Source organism: Pseudorca crassidens, chromosome 1 (assembly GCF_039906515.1).
Source record: "Pseudorca crassidens isolate mPseCra1 chromosome 1, mPseCra1.hap1, whole genome shotgun sequence".
Classification (NCBI taxonomy): Eukaryota; Metazoa; Chordata; class Mammalia; order Artiodactyla; family Delphinidae; genus Pseudorca; species Pseudorca crassidens.
The window spans coordinates 170104382-170126142 of record NC_090296.1 but is presented as its reverse complement, the minus strand read 5'-3'; positions in this window follow the sequence as shown (position 1 = coordinate 170126142).

The following is a 21761-nucleotide window of genomic DNA, read 5'->3' as shown; positions in this document are numbered from 1 at the left end:
AACGCTCAATGCTGAAGAGGTTTTGGAGAAATGCATACCCTCAATTTGAAGTGGGACGTAACCTGGTAAGAGCCACTAATGGGAACAGAAGGGAGGGGCCTTTAAAAGGTAAACCTTGAGCTACTATATGATCCACGAGGCCCACTTCTCGGGGGTGGGCCTGGTGGATCAATCCTAAGAAGACAGAATTGGAAAGACACAGGCAGGCAAATCTGCACTGTAGAAGTATTACAATAGCCAAGACATGGAAGCAACCGAAACGTCCATCAAGAGATGAGTGGACAAAGAAGAAGTGGTACATGTACAGATGGAATATTAACCAAGGAAAAAAACGAAACGATGCCATTTGCAGGACCATAGAGGAATCTAGGGGTAATCATGCAACTGGTAGTAAGTGAGAAAGTGAAAGACACATATCCTGTCATATCACTTATGGGTGTTACCTAAAAATTGATACCAATGAAGATATTTCCAGAGAGAAAGGCAATCACAGATTCATTAAACCAACTTATGTTTCACCAAATGGAAAGGTGTGAGGATTGGATACATTACGATATTGGGGTTAACAGAGCTATACAAACACATGTGAAACATAGAATCACCAAAGACCTACGGAATACCAAGAGAAGACTACTCAACATTGTGTCATAACCTACATGGGAAAAAGATCTGAAGGAGAATAGATATACGTATATGTGTAAAAGAACCACATCTTGCACACCTAGAACAAACAAAACTTTGTAATCTAATTTGCTGTGATAAAGAATAAAAATTAAATTAAAGAAACAAACAAGAAGTAATGAGACGTAATCTTAAGGGGCTTTTCCTGGCACATTGCGTTCTAATTTACAACCTACAACACAACTTCCCTTATGGCTCTGTTGCCTAGTAAACAGATTTGGTAAGGAGAAGTGCTGCCGCCTTCTGGTCGTTTCACGCAACAGCGGTAATGGTCACTTAATATTCAAAATAATTGCAGGCCTGTAAATGACACCTGCCATCAAAAACTGTCCTGGGGTCGTAAATCGACCAGAAAATTCAAAAGACGTCAACATTTCAAGAAGACAATTTCAAGAGGCATATTTTACGCACATTTTGTCTTTTCTTTTTTTTCTCTTTAAAATAAAAGGGAATTGAAAAATGCGCAACATCAGCAATGAATAAAGCCATGCAAATCCAATTACAGAAATGTTCACCTCACAGCCGTCAGAATGTTCTTCAGCAAAAAGTCTACAAAGAATAAATGCTGAAGGGGTTTCAGAGAACTGTGTACCCTCTAGCTGCTGGGGGGATGTAAACTGGTAACAGCCAGTAGTGAGAACATAATGGAGGTGCGTTTAAGGGTAAAAACTGAGCTACCATGTGATCTGGTAGGTCCTTTGATGCGCCTATCACCTGAGCAGAGCAGAATGGAAGAGACACAGGCTGGCAATCCTGCACTGCAGGAACATTTAACATAGCCAAGACTTGGAAGAAACCAAAAGGTCCATGAACAGAAAAATGCACAAAGAGGAAGTGGTCCATGTACACAATGGAATATTAGCCATGGAAAACAATGAAACAGTGCCGTTGGCACCACCATATAAAGACCTAGAGATAATCACCCAACTTGAAGTAAGAAAGAAACTGAAAGACAGATATCCTATGACATCACTTCTAGGTGTTACCTAAAAGTTGATACTCATGAACTTATTTCCAAGAGAAGGAAAAGCATGGATTAAGAAAAAAAATTATGTTTAACCAAATGGAAAAGTGTAAGGAATGTGTGAAGTAGGATATGGGGGTTAACAGACATGTACTAAGACATATGAAATATATAATCACAAAATACCTATGGAATACCAAGAGAGGTCTACGCAACACTCTGTAATAACTTACATGGTAAAGAGTCCGAGATAAATGACAGATACATTGATATAATGAACCAGATTCTGTACACCTAGGAGAAACAAAATATTTTTATCAAGTTTGCTCTGATAATTAATAAAAATTAAATTTATAAAACAAACAAGAAGTAAGGAGATATAAGCTCTTGGGGATGTGCCCTGGCACATTCCACTCTAATTTGCAGCCTACTAACACGATTTCCAGGAAGGCTCTGCTGCCCAAAAACCCAGAGTTGGAAATGTAGAAATGCTGCCGCCTTGTGGCCGTCTCCCGCAAGAGCTGCTTTAAACCCACAGCTAAAGGCCACTTAACATTCACAAGGACTCAGGGCTGTAAAGGACACCTGCCCTCAAAAAATGTACTGAAGTGAGGGATGGCCAAAAAAATTCAAAAAAGGCAAAATTTTCAAGAAGGTAATATGAGGCGGTAAGTTTGACTTACTCTCTTGTTAAAAAAAAGGAAAATGGATAGAAGCTCAACCTCAGGAATTACTAGACTCATGCAAATGTAACCTACAAGAAGGTTTCAACTCACACCAGTTGACTGACCATCAGCAAAAAGTCTACAAAGGATAAATGCTGATGTGGTTTGAGAGAACTGTGTACCCTCTAGCTGCTGGGGGGATGTAAACTGGTAACAGTCAGTAGTGAGAAAATAATGGAGGTACGTTTAAAGGTAAAAATTAAGCTACCATGTGATCTGGTAGGTCCTTTGATGCGCCTATCACCTGAGCAGACCCGATTGTAAAAGACACAGGCTGTCAAAACTGCACTACAGGAACATTTAACATAGCCAAGACCTGGAAGAAACCTAAATGTCCACGAACAGAAAAATGCACAAAGAGGAAGTGGTCCATGTACACAATGGAATATTAGCCATGGAAAATAATGAAACAGTGCCATTGGCACCACCATATAAAGACCTAGAGATAATCACCCAACTTGAAATAAGAAAGAAACTGAAAGACAGATATCCTATGACATCACTTCTAGGTGTTGCCTAAAAATTGATACCCATGAACTTATTTCCAAGAGAAGGAAGTGCATGGACTAAGAAAATAAAATTACCTTTAACCAATTGGAAAGGTGTAAGGAATGAATGAATTATGATATGGGGGTTAACAGACATGTACTAAGACATATGAAATATATAATCACTAAATACGTATGGAATACCAAGAGAGGACTACTCAACACTCTGTAATAACCTACACAGGAAAGGACCCAAAGATGAATAGACAGATACATTGATATGATGAACCAGATTCTGTACACCTAGGAGAAACAACATTTTTATCAAATTTGCTCTGATACCTAATAAAAATTAAATTAAAGAAACAAACAACAAGTAAGGAGATATAAACTCTTGGGGGTTTGCGCTGGCACATTCCACTCTAATTTGCAGCCTATTGACACCATTTCCAGGAAGGCTCTGTTGCCCAAAAACCCAGAGTTGGAAACGTAGAAATGCTGCCGTCTTGTGGCCGTTTCCCGCAAGAGCGGCTTTAAACCCACAGCTAATGGTCACTTAACATTCACAAGGACTCAGGCTGGTAAAGGACACCTGCCCTCAAAAACTGTCCTGAGGTAAGGAATGGCCAACAAAATTCAAAGGAGGCAAATTTTTCAAGAAGATAGTATGAAGATGTAAGTTTTACTCACTGCCTTCTAAAAAAGAGGAAAATGGATAAAAGCTCAACCGCAGGAATTATTACACTCATGCAAATGTAATCTGCAAAAAGGTTTCAACTCACACAGGTCGACTGACCATCAACAAAAAGTCTACAAATAATAAATGCTGAAGTGTTTTTTGAGAACTGTGTACCCTCTAGCTGCTGGTGAGATGTAAAGTGATAACAGCCAATAATGAGAACAGAAAAGAGCTGCGTTGAAACGTAAAAGTTGAGCTACCATTCGATGCAGCAGGCCCACCGCTGGGCCTCTCACCTGAGAAGACCAGAATCCGGAAGACAGAGGCTGCAAAAGCTGCACTGCAACCTTATTCACAATAGCCAAGACATGGAAGCAACCTAAATGTCCATCAACAGATGAAAGGATAAAGAAGTGGTCCATGTACACAATGGAATATTAGCCATGGAAAACAATGAAACACTGCTCTTTGAGGTACTATCGATGAGCCTAGAGATAATCCCAGAACATGAGGTATGTTGGAAAGCAAAAGACATATATCCTATGATATCACTTATAGGTGTTACCTAACAACTGACAAAAATGGACATATTTCCACAGAGAAACACACACAGACTTAGCAAACAAACTATGCTTATCTAAAGGCAAAGGTGGTGGCAATGGATAAATTAAGATTAGGTTTACCATACCTATACAAATACAGATTAAGTACATATATCAAAAAGCCCGAGCACATAGCAAGGGAGGTGTACAGAACACTCTGTAATCCTTTACATGGGAAAAGGATCTGTACATGAATAGATATACATGATGTACGAATGAACCAGATTGTGTACACCTAGGACAAACTGTATTCTAATCATTACCCCGATTAAAACAACGAACAAGAAGTAATGAGACATAAACTTCAGGGGCTTTTTCCTGACACATTCCATTCTAATTTACAGCCTAGCAACAGGACTTCCAGAAAGGCTGTGCCACCCTAGTAAACAGATTTGGGAATGGAGAAATGCTGCCGCCTTGTGGCCGTTTCCCACAACACCAGCTTTAAACCCAGTGCTAATGGTCACTAAATAGTCACAATCATTGCAGGCCTATAAATGACACCTGCTGTCCAAAAAAATACTGGGGTCGAAAATCGACCACAAAATTCAAAAGAGGGCAACCTTCCAAGAAGACAATTTCAAGAGGTATATTGTACTCACGCTTTTTTTCTAAATAAAAGAGAAAGGTGTGGGAAAATGCTGAATATTAGGAATTATTAAAGACATGCAAATCCAAATTACACAAACCTATCAGCTCACACCAGTCAGAATGGCCATGAGCAAACATTCTAAAAACAATAAATGCTGAATGCGTTGTGGAGAAATGCGTACCCTCGGGGTTAATTGGGACGTGGCAAGATCCACTAACGAAAACACAATGCAGGTACTTTGAAAAGGTAAACACTGAGCTACCAGTCAATGAATCATACCCACAGTTGGGCCTATCACCTGAGAAAATGAGAATCAAAAGTCACAGGCTGGCAATACTGCACTCCAGCAATATTTACCATAGTCAACACTTGGAAGCAATGAAAATGTCCATCAACAGAGGAATGCACAAAGAAGAAGTGGTCCATGTACAGAATGGAATATTACTCCACTAAAAAATATAAATTAAATTTCAAAAACAAACAAAATAAGGAGACATCAGCTTTGGTGGGTTTATCCGGGCATATTCCACTCTAATTTATAACTGAGGAACACCACCGGCAGGAGGGTCTGTTTCCCTCGGTACCAGAGTGGGGAACGCAGAAATGCTGCCATCCTCTGGCCGATACCTGCAACAGCAGCTTTGAAATCTGTACAAAGGGGCACTTCATATGCACAAGTACTGCAGGGATGCAAACGAAACCTGCCCTTAAAATGTCTTGAGGCAGGTAAAGGCCAAAAATTTTTCAAAATGTGGCACATACTTCAAGAAAACAATTTGAAGAAGTCACCTGTAATAACAGTTTGAAAAATAAAAGGACATGTCTGAAAGCTCCATTTCAAGGGAGTATGAGACACATGCAAATCCAACCACAAAGAGGTATCAGCTCACACCACTCAGAATAAGCATCAGCAAAAAAATTACAAACGCTCAATGCTGAAGAGGTTTTGGAGAAATGCATACCCTCAATTTGAAGTGGGACGTAACCTGGTAAGAGCCACTAATGGGAACAGAAGGGAGGGGCCTTTAAAAGGTAAACCTTGAGCTACTATATGATCCACGAGGCCCACTTCTCGGGAGTGGGCCTGGTGGATCAATCCTAAGAAGACAGAATTGGAAAGACACAGGCAGGCAAATCTGCACTGTAGAAGTATTACAATAGCCAAGACATGGAAGCAACCGAAACGTCCATCAAGAGATGAGTGGACAAAGAAGAAGTGGTACATGTACAGATGGAATATTAACCAAGGAAAAAAATGAAACGATGCCATTTGCAGGACCATAGAGGAATCTAGGGGTAATCATGCAACTGGTAGTAAGTGAGAAAGTGAAAGACACATATCCTGTCATATCACTTATGGGTGTTACCTAAAAATTGATACCAATGAAGATATTTCCAGAGAGAAAGGCAATCACAGATTCATTAAACCAACTTATGTTTCACCAAATGGAAAGGTGTGAGGATTGGATACATTACGATATTGGGGTTAACAGTGCTATACAAACACATGTGAAACATATAATCACCAAAGACCTACGGAATACCAAGAGAAGACTACTCAACATTGTGTCATAACCTACATGGGAAAAAGATCTGAAGGAGAATAGATATACGTATATGTGTAAAAGAACCACATCTTGCACACCTAGAACAAACAAAACTTTGTAATCTAATTTGCTGTGATAAAGAATAAAAATTATATTAAAGAAACGAACAAGAAGTAATGAGACGTAATCTTAAGGGGCTTTTCCTGGCACATTGCGTTCTAATTTACAACCTACAACACAACTTCCCTTATGGCTCTGTTGCCCTAGTAAACAGATTTGGTAAGGAGAAGTGCTGCCGCCTTCTGGTCATTTCACACAACAGCGGTAATGGTCACTTAATATTCAAAATAATTGCAGGCCTGTAAATGACACCTGCCATCAAAAAATGTCCTGGGGTCGTAAATCGACCAGAAAATTCAAAAGACGTCAACATTTCAAGAAGACAATTTCAAGAGGCATATTTTACGCACATTTTGTCTTTTCTATTTTTTCTCTTTAAAATAAAAGGGAATTGAAAAATGCACAACATCAGCAATGAATAAAGCCATGCAAATCCAATTACAGAAATGTTCACCTCACAGCCGTCAGAATGTTCTTCAGCAAAAAGTCTACAAAGAATAAATGCTGAAGGGGTTTCAGAGAACTGTGTACCCTCTAGCTGCTGGGGGGATGTAAACTGGTACCAGCCAGTAGTGAGAACATAATGGAGGTGCGTTTAAGGGTAAAAACTGAGCTACCATGTGATCTGGTAGGTCCTTTGATGCGCCTATCACCTGAGCAGAGCAGAATGGAAGAGACACAGGCTGGCAATGCTGCACTGCAGGAACATTTAACATAGCCAAGACTTGGAAGAAACCAAAAGGTCCATGAACAGAAAAATGCACAAAGAGGAAGTGGTCCATGTACACAATGGAATATTAGCCATGGAAAACAATGAAACAGTGCCGTTGGCACCACCATATAAAGACCTAGAGATAATCACCCAACTTGAAGTAAGAAAGAAACTGAAAGACAGATATCCTATGACATCACTTCTAGGTGTTACCTAAAAGTTGATACTCATGAACTTATTTCCAAGAGAAGGAAAAGCATGGATTAAGAAAAAAAATTATGTTTAACCAAATGGAAAAGTGTAAGGAATGTGTGAAGTAGGATATGGGGGTTAACAGACATGTACTAAGACATATGAAATATATAATCACAAAATACCTATGGAATACCAAGAGAGGTCTACGCAACACTCTGTAATAACTTACATGGTAAAGAATCTGAGATAAATGACAGATACATTGATATAATGAACCAGATTCTGTACACGTAGGAGAAACAAAATATTTTTATCAAGCTTGCTCTGATAATTAATAAAAATTAAATTTATAAAGCAAACAAGAAGTAAGGAGATATAAGCTCTTGGGGATGTGCCCTGGCACATTCCACTCTAATTTGCAGCCTACTAACACGATTTCCAGGAAGGCTCTGCTGCCCAAAAACCCACAGTTAGAAATGTAGAAATGCTGCCGCCTTGTGGCCGTCTCCTGCAAAAGCGGCTTTAAACCCACAGCTAATGGCCACTTAACATTCACAAGGACTCAGGGCTGTAAAGGACACCTGCCCTCAAAAAATGTACTGAAGTGAGGGATGGCCAAAAAAATTCAAAAAAGGCAAAATTTTCAAGAAGGTAGTATGAAGCGGTAAGTTTGACTTACTCTCTTGTTAAAAAAAGGAAAATGGATAGAAGCTCAACCTCAGGAATTACTAGACTCATGCAAATGTAACCTACTAAAAGGTTTCAACTCTCACCAGTTGACTGACCATCAGCAAAATGTCTACAAAGAATAAATGCTGATGTGGTTTGAGAGAACTGTGTACCCTCTAGCTGCTGGGGGGATGTAAACTGGTAACAGTCAGTAGTGAGAAAATAATGGAGGTACGTTTAAAGGTAAAAATTAAGCTACCATGTGATCTGGCAGGTCCTTTGATGCGCCTATCACCTGAGCAGACCCGATTGTAAAAGACACAGGCTGTCAAAACTGCACTACAGGAACATTTAACATAGCCAAGACCTGGAAGAAACCTAAATGTCCACGAACAGAAAAATGCACAAAGAGGAAGTGGTCCATGTACACAATGGAATATTAGCCATGGAAAACAATGAAACAGTGCCGTTGGCACCACCATATAAAGACCTAGAGATAATCACCCAACTTGAAATAAGAAAGAAACTGAAAGACAGAGATCCTATGACATCACTTCTAGGTGTTACCTAAAAATTGATACCCATGAACTTATTTCCAAGAGAAGGAAGTGCATGGACTAAGAAAATAAAATTACGTTTAACCAATTGGAAAGGTGTAAGGAATGAATGAATTACGATATGGGGGTTAACAGACATGTACTAAGACATATGAAATATATAATCACTAAATACGTATGGAATACCAAGAGAGGTCTACTCAACACTCTGTAATAACCTACACAGGAAAGGACCCAAAGATGAATAGACAGATACATTGATATGATGAACCAGATTCTGTACACCTAGGAGAAACAACATTTTTATCAAATTTGCTCTGATACCTAATAAAAATTAAATTAAAGAAACAAACAACAAGTAAGGAGATATAAACTCTTGGGGGTTTGCGCTGGCACATTCCACTCTAATTTGCAGCCTATTAACACCATTTCCAGGAAGGCTCTGTTGCCCAAAAACCCAGAGTTGGAAATGTAGAAATGCTGCCGCCTTGTGGCCGTTTCCCGCAAGAGCGGCTTTAAACCCACAGCTAATGGTCACTTAACATTCACAAGGACTCAGGCTGGTAAAGGACACCTGCCCTCAAAAACTGTCCTGAGGTAAGGAATGGCCAACAAAATTCAAAAGAGGCAAATTTTTCAAGAAGATAGTATGAAGACGTAAGTTTTACTCACTGCCTTCTAAAAAGGAGGAAAATGGATAAAAGCTCAACCGCAGGAATTATTACACTCATGCAAATGTAATCTGCAAAAAGGTTTCAACTCACACAGGTCGACTGACCATCAACAAAAAGTCTACAAATAATAAATGCTGAAGTGTTTTTTGAGAACTGTGTACCCTCTAGCTGCTGGTGAGATGTAAAGTGATAACAGCCAATAATGAGAACAGAAAAGAGCTGCATTGAAACGTAAAAGTTGAGCTACCATTCGATGCAGCAGGCCCACCGCTGGGCCTCTCACCTGAGAAGACCAGAATCCGGAAGACAGAGGCTGCAAAAGCTGCACTGCAACCTTATTCACAATAGCCAAGACATGGAAGCAACCTAAATGTCCATCAACAGATGAAAGGATAAAGAAGCGGTCCATGTACACAATGGAATATTAGCCATGGAAAACAATGAAACACTGCTCTTTCAGGTACCATCGATGAGCCTAGAGATAATCCCAGAACATGAGGTATGTTGGAAAGCAAAAGACATATATCCTATGATATCACTTATAGGTGTTACCTAACAACTGACAAAAATGGACATATTTCCACAGAGAAACACACACACAGACTTAGCAAACAAACTATGCTTATCTAAAGGCAAAGGTGGTGGCAATGGATAAATTAAGATTAGGTTTACCATACCTATACAAATACAGATTAAGTACATATATCAAAAAGCCCGAGCACATAGCAAGGGAGGTGTACAGAACACTCTGTAATCCTTTACATGGGAAAAGGATCTGTACATGAATAGATATACATGATGTACGAATGAACCAGATTGTGTACACCTAGGACAAACTGTATTCTAATCATTACCCCGATTAAAACAACGAACAAGAAGTAATGAGACATAAACTTCAGGGGCTTTTTCCTGGCACATTCCATTCTAATTTACAGCCTAGCAACAGGACTTCCAGAAAGGCTGTGCCACCCTAGTAAACAGATTTGGGAATGGAGAAATGCTGCCGCCTTGTGGCCGTTTCCCACAACACCAGCTTTAAACCCAGTGCTAATGGTCACTAAATAGTCACAATCATTGCAGGCCTATAAATGACACCTGCTGTCCAAAAAAATACTGGGGTCGAAAATCGACCACAAAATTCAAAAGAGGGCAACCTTCCAAGAAGACAATTTCAAGAGGTATATTGTACTCACGCTTTTTTTCTAAATAAAAGAGAAAGGTGTGGGAAAATGCTGAATATTAGGAATTATTAAAGACATGCAAATCCAAATTACACAAACCTATCAGCTCACACCAGTCAGAATGGCCATGAGCAAACATTCTAAAAACAATAAATGCTGAATGCGTTGTGGAAAAATGCGTACCCTTGGGGTTAATTGGGACGTGGCAAGATCCACTAACGAAAACACAATGTAGGTACTTTGAAAAGGTAAACACTGAGCTACCAGTCAATGAATCATACCCACAGTTGGGCCTGTCACCTGAGAAAATGAGAATCAAAAGTCACAGGCTGGCAATACTGCACTCCAGCAATATTTACCATAGTCAACACTTGGAAGCAACGAAAATGTCCATCAACAGAGGAATGCACAAAGAAGAAGTGGTCCATGTACAGAATGGAATATTACTCCACTAAAAAATATAAATTAAATTTCAAAAACAAACAAAATAAGGAGACATCAGCTTTGGTGTGTTTATCCGGGCATATTCCACTCTAATTTATAACTGAGGAACACCACCGGCAGGAGGGTCTGTTTCCCTCGGTAGCAGAGTGGGGAACGCAGAAATGCTGCCATCCTCTGGCCGATACCTGCAACAGCAGCTTTGAAATCTGTACAAAGGGGCACTTCATATGCACAAGTACTGCAGGGATGCAAACGAAACCTGCCCTTAAAATGTCTTGAGGCAGGTAAAGGCCAAAAATTTTTCAAAATGTGGCACATACTTCAAGAAAACAATTTGAAGAAGTCACCTGTAATAACAGTTTGAAAAATAAAAGGACATGTCTGAAAGCTCCATTTCAAGGGAGTATGAGACACATGCAAATCCAACCACAAAGAGGTATCAGCTCACACCACTCAGAATAAGCATCAGCAAAAAAATTACAAACGCTCAATGCTGAAGAGGTTTTGGAGAAATGCATACCCTCAATTTGAAGTGGGACGTAACCTGGTAAGAGCCACTAATGGGAACAGAAGGGAGGGGCCTTTAAAAGGTAAACCTTGAGCTACTATATGATCCACGAGGCCCACTTCTCGGGAGTGGGCCTGGTGGATCAATCCTAAGAAGACAGAATTGGAAAGACACAGGCAGGCAAATCTGCACTGTAGAAGTATTACAATAGCCAAGACATGGAAGCAACCGAAACGTCCATCAAGAGATGAGTGGACAAAGAAGAAGTGGTACATGTACAGATGAAATATTAACCAAGGAAAAAAACGAAACGATGCCATTTGCAGGACCATAGAGGAATCTAGGGGTAATCATGCAACTGGTAGTAAGTGAGAAAGTGAAAGACACATATCCTGTCATATCACTTATGGGTGTTACCTAAAAATTGATACCAATGAAGATATTTCCAGAGAGAAAGGCAATCACAGATTCATTAAACCAACTTATGTTTCACCAAATGGAAAGGTGTGAGGATTGGATACATTACGATATTGGGGTTAACAGTGCTATACAAACACATGTGAAATATATAATCACCAAAGACCTACGGAATACCAAGAGAAGACTACTCAACATTGTGTCATAACCTACATGGGAAAAAGATCTGAAGGAGAATAGATATACGTATATGTGTAAAAGAACCACATCTTGCACACCTAGAACAAACAAAACTTTGTAATCTAATTTGCTGTGATAAAGAATAAAAATTATATTAAAGAAACGAACAAGAAGTAATGAGACGTAATCTTAAGGGGCTTTTCCTGGCACATTGCATTGTAATTTACAACCTACAACACAACTTCCCTTATGGCTCTGTTGCCCTAGTAAACAGATTTGGTAAGGAGAAGTGCTGCCGCCTTCTGGTCATTTCACACAACAGCGGTAATGGTCACTTAATATTCAAAATAATTGCAGGCCTGTAAATGACACCTGCCATCAAAAACTGTCCTGGGGTCGTAAATCGACCAGAAAATTCAAAAGACGTCAACATTTCAAGAAGACAATTTCAAGAGGCATATTTTACGCACATTTTGTCTTTTCTTTTTTTTCTCTTTAAAATAAAAGGGAATTGAAAAATGCACAACATCAGCAATGAATAAAGCCATGCAAATCCAATTACAGAAATGTTCACCTCACAGCCGTCAGAATGTTCTTCAGCAAAAAGTCTACAAAGAATAAATGCTGAAGGGGTTTCAGAGAACTGTGTACCCTCTAGCTGCTGGGGGGATGTAAACTGGTACCAGCCAGTAGTGAGAACATAATGGAGGTGCGTTTAAGGGTAAAAACTGAGCTACCATGTGATCTGGTAGGTCCTTTGATGCGCCTATCACCTGAGCAGAGCAGAATGGAAGAGACACAGGCTGGCAATGCTGCACTGCAGGAGCATTTAACATAGCCAAGACTTGGAAGAAACCAAAAGGTCCATGAACAGAAAAATGCACAAAGAGGAAGTGGTCCATGTACACAATGGAATATTAGCCATGGAAAACAATGAAACAGTGCTGTTGGCACCACCATATAAAGACCTAGAGATAATCACCCAACTTGAAGTAAGAAAGAAACTGAAAGACAGATATCCTATGACATCACTTCTAGGTGTTACCTAAAAGTTGATACTCATGAACTTATTTCCAAGAGAAGGAAAAGCATGGATTAAGAAAAAAAATTATGTTTAACCAAATGGAAAAGTGTAAGGAATGTGTGAAGTAGGATATGGGGGTTAACAGACATGTACTAAGACATATGAAATATATAATCACAAAATACCTATGGAATACCAAGAGAGGTCTACGCAACACTCTGTAATAACTTACATGGTAAAGAATCCGAGATAAATGACAGATACATTGATATAATGAACCAGATTCTGTACACGTAGGAGAAACAAAATATTTTTATCAAGCTTGCTCTGATAATTAATAAAAATTAAATTTATAAAGCAAACAAGAAGTAAGGAGATATAAGCTCTTGGGGATGTGCCCTGGCACATTCCACTCTAATTTGCAGCCTACTGACACGATTTCCAGGAAGGCTCTGCTGCCCAAAAACCCAGAGTTGGAAATGTAGAAATGCTGCCGCCTTGTGGCCGTCTCCCGCAAAAGCGGCTTTAAACCCACAGCTAATGGCCACTTAACATTCACAAGGACTCAGGGCTGTAAAGGACACCTGCCCTCAAAAAATGTACTGAAGTGAGGGATGGCCAAAAAAATTCAAAAAAGGCAAAATTTTCAAGAAGGTAGTATGAAGCGGTAAGTTTGACTTACTCTCTTGTTAAAAAAAGGAAAATGGATAGAAGCTCAACCTCAGGAATTACTAGACTCATGCAAATGTAACCTACTAAAAGGTTTCAACTCTCACCAGTTGACTGACCATCAGCAAAATGTCTACAAAGAATAAATGCTGATGTGGTTTGAGAGAACTGTGTACCCTCTAGCTGCTGGGGGGATGTAAACTGGTAACAGTCAGTAGTGAGAAAATAATGGAGGTACGTTTAAAGGTAAAAATTAAGCTACCATGTGATCTGGCAGGTCCTTTGATGCGCCTATCACCTGAGCAGACCCGATTGTAAAAGACACAGGCTGTCAAAACTGCACTACAGGAACATTTAACATAGCCAAGACCTGGAAGAAACCTAAATGTCCACGAACAGAAAAATGCACAAAGAGGAAGTGGTCCATGTACACAATGGAATATTAGCCATGGAAAACAATGAAACAGTGCCGTTGGCACCACCATATAAAGACCTAGAGATAATCACCCAACTTGAAATAAGAAAGAAACTGAAAGACAGAGATCCTATGACATCACTTCTAGGTGTTACCTAAAAATTGATACCCATGAACTTATTTCCAAGAGAAGGAAGTGCATGGACTAAGAAAATAAAATTACCTTTAACCAATTGGAAAGGTGTAAGGAATGAATGAATTACGATATGGGGGTTAACAGACATGTACTAAGACATATGAAATATATAATCACTAAATACGTATGGAATACCAAGAGAGGTCTACTCAACACTCTGTAATAACCTACACAGGAAAGGACCCAAAGATGAATAGACAGATACATTGATATGATGAACCAGATTCTGTACACCTAGGAGAAACAACATTTTTATCAAATTTGCTCTGATACCTAATAAAAATTAAATTAAAGAAACAAACAACAAGTAAGGAGATATAAACTCTTGGGGGTTTGCGCTGGCACATTCCACTCTAATTTGCAGCCTATTAACACCATTTCCAGGAAGGCTCTGTTGCCCAAAAACCCAGAGTTGGAAATGTAGAAATGCTGCCGCCTTGTGGCCGTTTCCCGCAAGAGCGGCTTTAAACCCACAGCTAATGGTCACTTAACATTCACAAGGACTCAGGCTGGTAAAGGACACCTGCCCTCAAAAACTGTCCTGAGGTAAGGAATGGCCAACAAAATTCAAAAGAGGCAAATTTTTCAAGAAGATAGTATGAAGACGTAAGTTTTACTCACTGCCTTCTAAAAAGGAGGAAAATGGATAAAAGCTCAACCGCAGGAATTATTACACTCATGCAAATGTAATCTGCAAAAAGGTTTCAACTCACACAGGTCGACTGACCATCAACAAAAAGTCTACAAATAATAAATGCTGAAGTGTTTTTTGAGAACTGTGTACCCTCTAGCTGCTGGTGAGATGTAAAGTGATAACAGCCAATAATGAGAACAGAAAAGAGCTGCATTGAAACGTAAAAGTTGAGCTACCATTCGATGCAGCAGGCCCACCGCTGGGCCTCTCACCTGAGAAGACCAGAATCCGGAAGACAGAGGCTGCAAAAGCTGCACTGCAACCTTATTCACAATAGCCAAGACATGGAAGCAACCTAAATGTCCATCAACAGATGAAAGGATAAAGAAGCGGTCCATGTACACAATGGAATATTAGCCATGGAAAACAATGAAACACTGCTCTTTCAGGTACCATCGATGAGCCTAGAGATAATCCCAGAACATGAGGTATGTTGGAAAGCAAAAGACATATATCCTATGATATCACTTATAGGTGTTACCTAACAACTGACAAAAATGGACATATTTCCACAGAGAAACACACACACAGACTTAGCAAACAAACTATGCTTATCTAAAGGCAAAGGTGGTGGCAATGGATAAATTAAGATTAGGTTTACCATACCTATACAAATACAGATTAAGTACATATATCAAAAAGCCCGAGCACATAGCAAGGGAGGTGTACAGAACACTCTGTAATCCTTTACATGGGAAAAGGATCTGTACATGAATAGATATACATGATGTACGAATGAACCAGATTGTGTACACCTAGGACAAACTGTATTCTAATCATTACCCCGATTAAAACAACGAACAAGAAGTAATGAGACATAAACTTCAGGGGCTTTTTCCTGGCACATTCCATTCTAATTTACAGCCTAGCAACAGGACTTCCAGAAAGGCTGTGCCACCCTAGTAAACAGATTTGGGAATGGAGAAATGCTGCCGCCTTGTGGCCGTTTCCCACAACACCAGCTTTAAACCCAGTGCTAATGGTCACTAAATATTCACAATCATTGCAGGCCTATAAATGACACCTGCTGTCCAAAAAAATACTGGGGTCGAAAATCGACCACAAAATTCAAAAGAGGGCAACCTTCCAAGAAGACAATTTCAAGAGGTATATTGTACTCACGCTTTTTTTCTAAATAAAAGAGAAAGGTGTGGGAAAATGCTGAATATTAGGAATTATTAAAGACATGCAAATCCAAATTACACAAACCTATCAGCTCACACCAGTCAGAATGGCCATGAGCAAACATTCTAAAAACAATAAATGCTGAATGCGTTGTGGAAAAATGCGTACCCTCGGGGTTAATTGGGACGTGGCAAGATCCACTAACGAAAACACAATGCAGGTACTTTGAAAAGGTAAACACTGAGCTACCAGTCAATGAATCATACCCACAGTTGGGCCTATCACCTGAGAAAATGAGAATCAAAAGTCACAGGCTGGCAATACTGCACTCCAGCAATATTTACCATAGTCAACACTTGGAAGCAACGAAAATGTCCATCAACAGAGGAATGCACAAAGAAGAAGTGGTCCATGTACAGAATGGAATATTACTCCACTAAAAAATATAAATTAAATTTCAAAAACAAACAAAATAAGGAGACATCAGCTTTGGTGGGTTTATCCGGGCATATTCCACTCTAATTTATAACTGAGGAACACCACCGGCAGGAGGGTCTGTTTCCCTCGGTACCAGAGTGGGGAACGCAGAAATGCTGCCATCCTCTGGCCGATACCTGCAACAGCAGCTTTGAAATCTGTACAAAGGGGCACTTCATATGCACAAGTACTGCAGGGATGCAAACGAAACCTGCCCTTAAAATGTCTTGAGGCAGGTAAAGGCCAAAAATTTTTCAAAATGTGGCACATACTTCAAGAAAACAATTTGAAGAAGTCACCTGTAATAACAGTTTGAAAAATAAAAGGACATGTCTGAAAGCTCCATTTCAAGGGAGTATGAGACACATGCAAATCCAACCACAAAGAGGTATCAGCTCACACCACTCAGAATAAGCATCAGCAAAAAAATTACAAACGCTCAATGCTGAAGAGGTTTTGGAGAAATGCATACCCTCAATTTGAAGTGGGACGTAACCTGGTAAGAGCCACTAATGGGAACAGAAGGGAGGGGCCTTTAAAAGGTAAACCTTGAGCTACTATATGATCCACGAGGCCCACTTCTCGGGAGTGGGCCTGGTGGATCAATCCTAAGAAGACAGAATTGGAAAGACACAGGCAGGCAAATCTGCACTGTAGAAGTATTACAATAGCCAAGACATGGAAGCAACCGAAACGTCCATCAAGAGATGAGTGGACAAAGAAGAAGTGGTACATGTACAGATGGAATATTAACCAAGGAAAAAAACGAAACGATGCCATTTGCAGGACCATAGAGGAATCTAGGGGTAATCATGCAACTGGTAGTAAGTGAGAAAGTGAAAGACACATATCCTGTCATATCACTTATGGGTGTTACCTAAAAATTGATACCAATGAAGATATTTCCAGAGAGAAAGGCAATCACAGATTCATTAAACCAACTTATGTTTCACCAAATGGAAAGGTGTGAGGATTGGATACATTACGATATTGGGGTTAACAGTGCTATACAAACACATGTGAAATATATAATCACCAAAGACCTACGGAATACCAAGAGAAGACTACTCAACATTGTGTCATAACCTACATGGGAAAAAGATCTGAAGGAGAATAGATATACGTATATGTGTAAAAGAACCACATCTTGCACACCTAGAACAAACAAAACTTTGTAATCTAATTTGCTGTGATAAAGAATAAAAATTATATTAAAGAAACGAACAAGAAGTAATGAGACGTAATCTTAAGGGGCTTTTCCTGGCACATTGCATTGTAATTTACAACCTACAACACAACTTCCCTTATGGCTCTGTTGCCCTAGTAAACAGATTTGGTAAGGAGAAGTGCTGCCGCCTTCTGGTCATTTCACGCAACAGCGGTAATGGTCACTTAATATTCAAAATAATTGCAGGCCTGTAAATGACACCTGCCATCAAAAAATGTCCTGGGATCGTAAATCGACCAGAAAATTCAAAAGACGTCAACATTTCAAGAAGACAATTTCAAGAGGCATATTTTACGCACATTTTGTCTTTTCTTTTTTTTCTCTTTAAAATAAAAGGGAATTGAAAAATGCACAACATCAGCAATGAATAAAGCCATGCAAATCCAATTACAGAAATGTTCACCTCACAGCCGTCAGAATGTTCTTCAGCAAAAAGTCTACAAAGAATAAATGCTGAAGGGGTTTCAGAGAACTGTGTACCCTCTAGCTGCTGGGGGGATGTAAACTGGTACCAGCCAGTAGTGAGAACATAATGGAGGTGCGTTTAAGGGTAAAAACTGAGCTACCATGTGATCTGGTAGGTCCTTTGATGCGCCTATCACCTGAGCAGAGCAGAATGGAAGAGACACAGGCTGGCAATCCTGCACTGCAGGAACATTTAACATAGCCAAGACTTGGAAGAAACCAAAAGGTCCATGAACAGAAAAATGCACAAAGAGGAAGTGGTCCATGTACACAATGGAATATTAGCCATGGAAAACAATGAAACAGTGCCGTTGGCACCACCATATAAAGACCTAGAGATAATCACCCAACTTGAAGTAAGAAAGAAACTGAAAGACAGATATCCTATGACATCACTTCTAGGTGTTACCTAAAAGTTGATACTCATGAACTTATTTCCAAGAGAAGGAAAAGCATGGATTAAGAAAAAAAATTATGTTTAACCAAATGGAAAAGTGTAAGGAATGTGTGAAGTAGGATATGGGGGTTAACAGACATGTACTAAGACATATGAAATATATAATCACAAAATACCTATGGAATACCAAGAGAGGTCTACGCAACACTCTGTAATAACTTACATGGTAAAGAGTCCGAGATAAATGACAGATACATTGATATAATGAACCAGATTCTGTACACCTAGGAGAAACAAAATATTTTTATCAAGTTTGCTCTGATAATTAATAAAAATTAAATTTATAAAACAAACAAGAAGTAAGGAGATATAAGCTCTTGGGGATGTGCCCTGGCACATTCCACTCTAATTTGCAGCCTACTAACACGATTTCCAGGAAGGCTCTGCTGCCCAAAAACCCAGAGTTGGAAATGTAGAAATGCTGCCGCCTTGTGGCCGTCTCCCGCAAGAGCTGCTTTAAACCCACAGCTAAAGGCCACTTAACATTCACAAGGACTCAGGGCTGTAAAGGACACCTGCCCTCAAAAAATGTACTGAAGTGAGGGATGGCCAAAAAAATTCAAAAAAGGCAAAATTTTCAAGAAGGTAATATGAGGCGGTAAGTTTGACTTACTCTCTTGTTAAAAAAAAGGAAAATGGATAGAAGCTCAACCTCAGGAATTACTAGACTCATGCAAATGTAACCTACAAGAAGGTTTCAACTCACACCAGTTGACTGACCATCAGCAAAAAGTCTACAAAGGATAAATGCTGATGTGGTTTGAGAGAACTGTGTACCCTCTAGCTGCTGGGGGGATGTAAACTGGTAACAGTCAGTAGTGAGAAAATAATGGAGGTACGTTTAAAGGTAAAAATTAAGCTACCATGTGATCTGGTAGGTCCTTTGATGCGCCTATCACCTGAGCAGACCCGATTGTAAAAGACACAGGCTGTCAAAACTGCACTACAGGAACATTTAACATAGCCAAGACCTGGAAGAAACCTAAATGTCCACGAACAGAAAAATGCACAAAGAGGAAGTGGTCCATGTACACAATGGAATATTAGCCATGGAAAATAATGAAACAGTGCCATTGGCACCACCATATAAAGACCTAGAGATAATCACCCAACTTGAAATAAGAAAGAAACTGAAAGACAGATATCCTATGACATCACTTCTAGGTGTTGCCTAAAAATTGATACCCATGAACTTATTTCCAAGAGAAGGAAGTGCATGGACTAAGAAAATAAAATTACCTTTAACCAATTGGAAAGGTGTAAGGAATGAATGAATTATGATATGGGGGTTAACAGACATGTACTAAGACATATGAAATATATAATCACTAAATACGTATGGAATACCAAGAGAGGACTACTCAACACTCTGTAATAACCTACACAGGAAAGGACCCAAAGATGAATAGACAGATACATTGATATGATGAACCAGATTCTGTACACCTAGGAGAAACAACATTTTTATCAAATTTGCTCTGATACCTAATAAAAATTAAATTAAAGAAACAAACAACAAGTAAGGAGATATAAACTCTTGGGGGTTTGCGCTGGCACATTCCACTCTAATTTGCAGCCTATTGACACCATTTCCAGGAAGGCTCTGTTGCCCAAAAACCCAGAGTTGGAAACGTAGAAATGCTGCCGTCTTGTGGCCGTTTCCCGCAAGAGCGGCTTTAAACCCACAGCTAATGGTCACTTAACATTCACAAGGACTCAGGCTGGTAAAGGACACCTGCCCTCAAAAACTGTCCTGAGGTAAGGAATGGCCAACAAAATTCAAAGGAGGCAAATTTTTCAAGAAGATAGTATGAAGATGTAAGTTTTACTCACTGCCTTCTAAAAAAGAGGAAAATGGATAAAAGCTCAACCGCAGGAATTATTACACTCATGCAAATGTAATCTGCAAAAAGGTTTCAACTCACACAGGTCGACTGACCATCAACAAAAAGTCTACAAATAATAAATGCTGAAGTGTTTTTTGAGAACTGTGTACCCTCTAGCTGCTGGTGAGATGTAAAGTGATAACAGCCAATAATGAGAACAGAAAAGAGCTGCGTTGAAACGTAAAAGTTGAGCTACCATTCGATGCAGCAGGCCCACCGCTGGGCCTCTCACCTGAGAAGACCAGAATCCGGAAGACAGAGGCTGCAAAAGCTGCACTGCAACCTTATTCACAATAGCCAAGACATGGAAGCAACCTAAATGTCCATCAACAGATGAAAGGATAAAGAAGTGGTCCATGTACACAATGGAATATTAGCCATGGAAAACAATGAAACACTGCTCTTTGAGGTACTATCGATGAGCCTAGAGATAATCCCAGAACATGAGGTATGTTGGAAAGCAAAAGACATATATCCTATGATATCACTTATAGGTGTTACCTAACAACTGACAAAAATGGACATATTTCCACAGAGAAACACACACAGACTTAGCAAACAAACTATGCTTATCTAAAGGCAAAGGTGGTGGCAATGGATAAATTAAGATTAGGTTTACCATACCTATACAAATACAGATTAAGTACATATATCAAAAAGCCCGAGCACATAGCAAGGGAGGTGTACAGAACACTCTGTAATCCTTTACATGGGAAAAGGATCTGTACATGAATAGATATACATGATGTACGAATGAACCAGATTGTGTACACCTAGGACAAACTGTATTCTAATCATTACCCCGATTAAAACAACGAACAAGAAGTAATGAGACATAAACTTCAGGGGCTTTTTCCTGACACATTCCATTCTAATTTACAGCCTAGCAACAGGACTTCCAGAAAGGCTGTGCCACCCTAGTAAACAGATTTGGGAATGGAGAAATGCTGCCGCCTTGTGGCCGTTTCCCACAACACCAGCTTTAAACCCAGTGCTAATGGTCACTAAATAGTCACAATCATTGCAGGCCTATAAATGACACCTGCTGTCCAAAAAAATACTGGGGTCGAAAATCGACCACAAAATTCAAAAGAGGGCAACCTTCCAAGAAGACAATTTCAAGAGGTATATTGTACTCACGCTTTTTTTCTAAATAAAAGAGAAAGGTGTGGGAAAATGCTGAATATTAG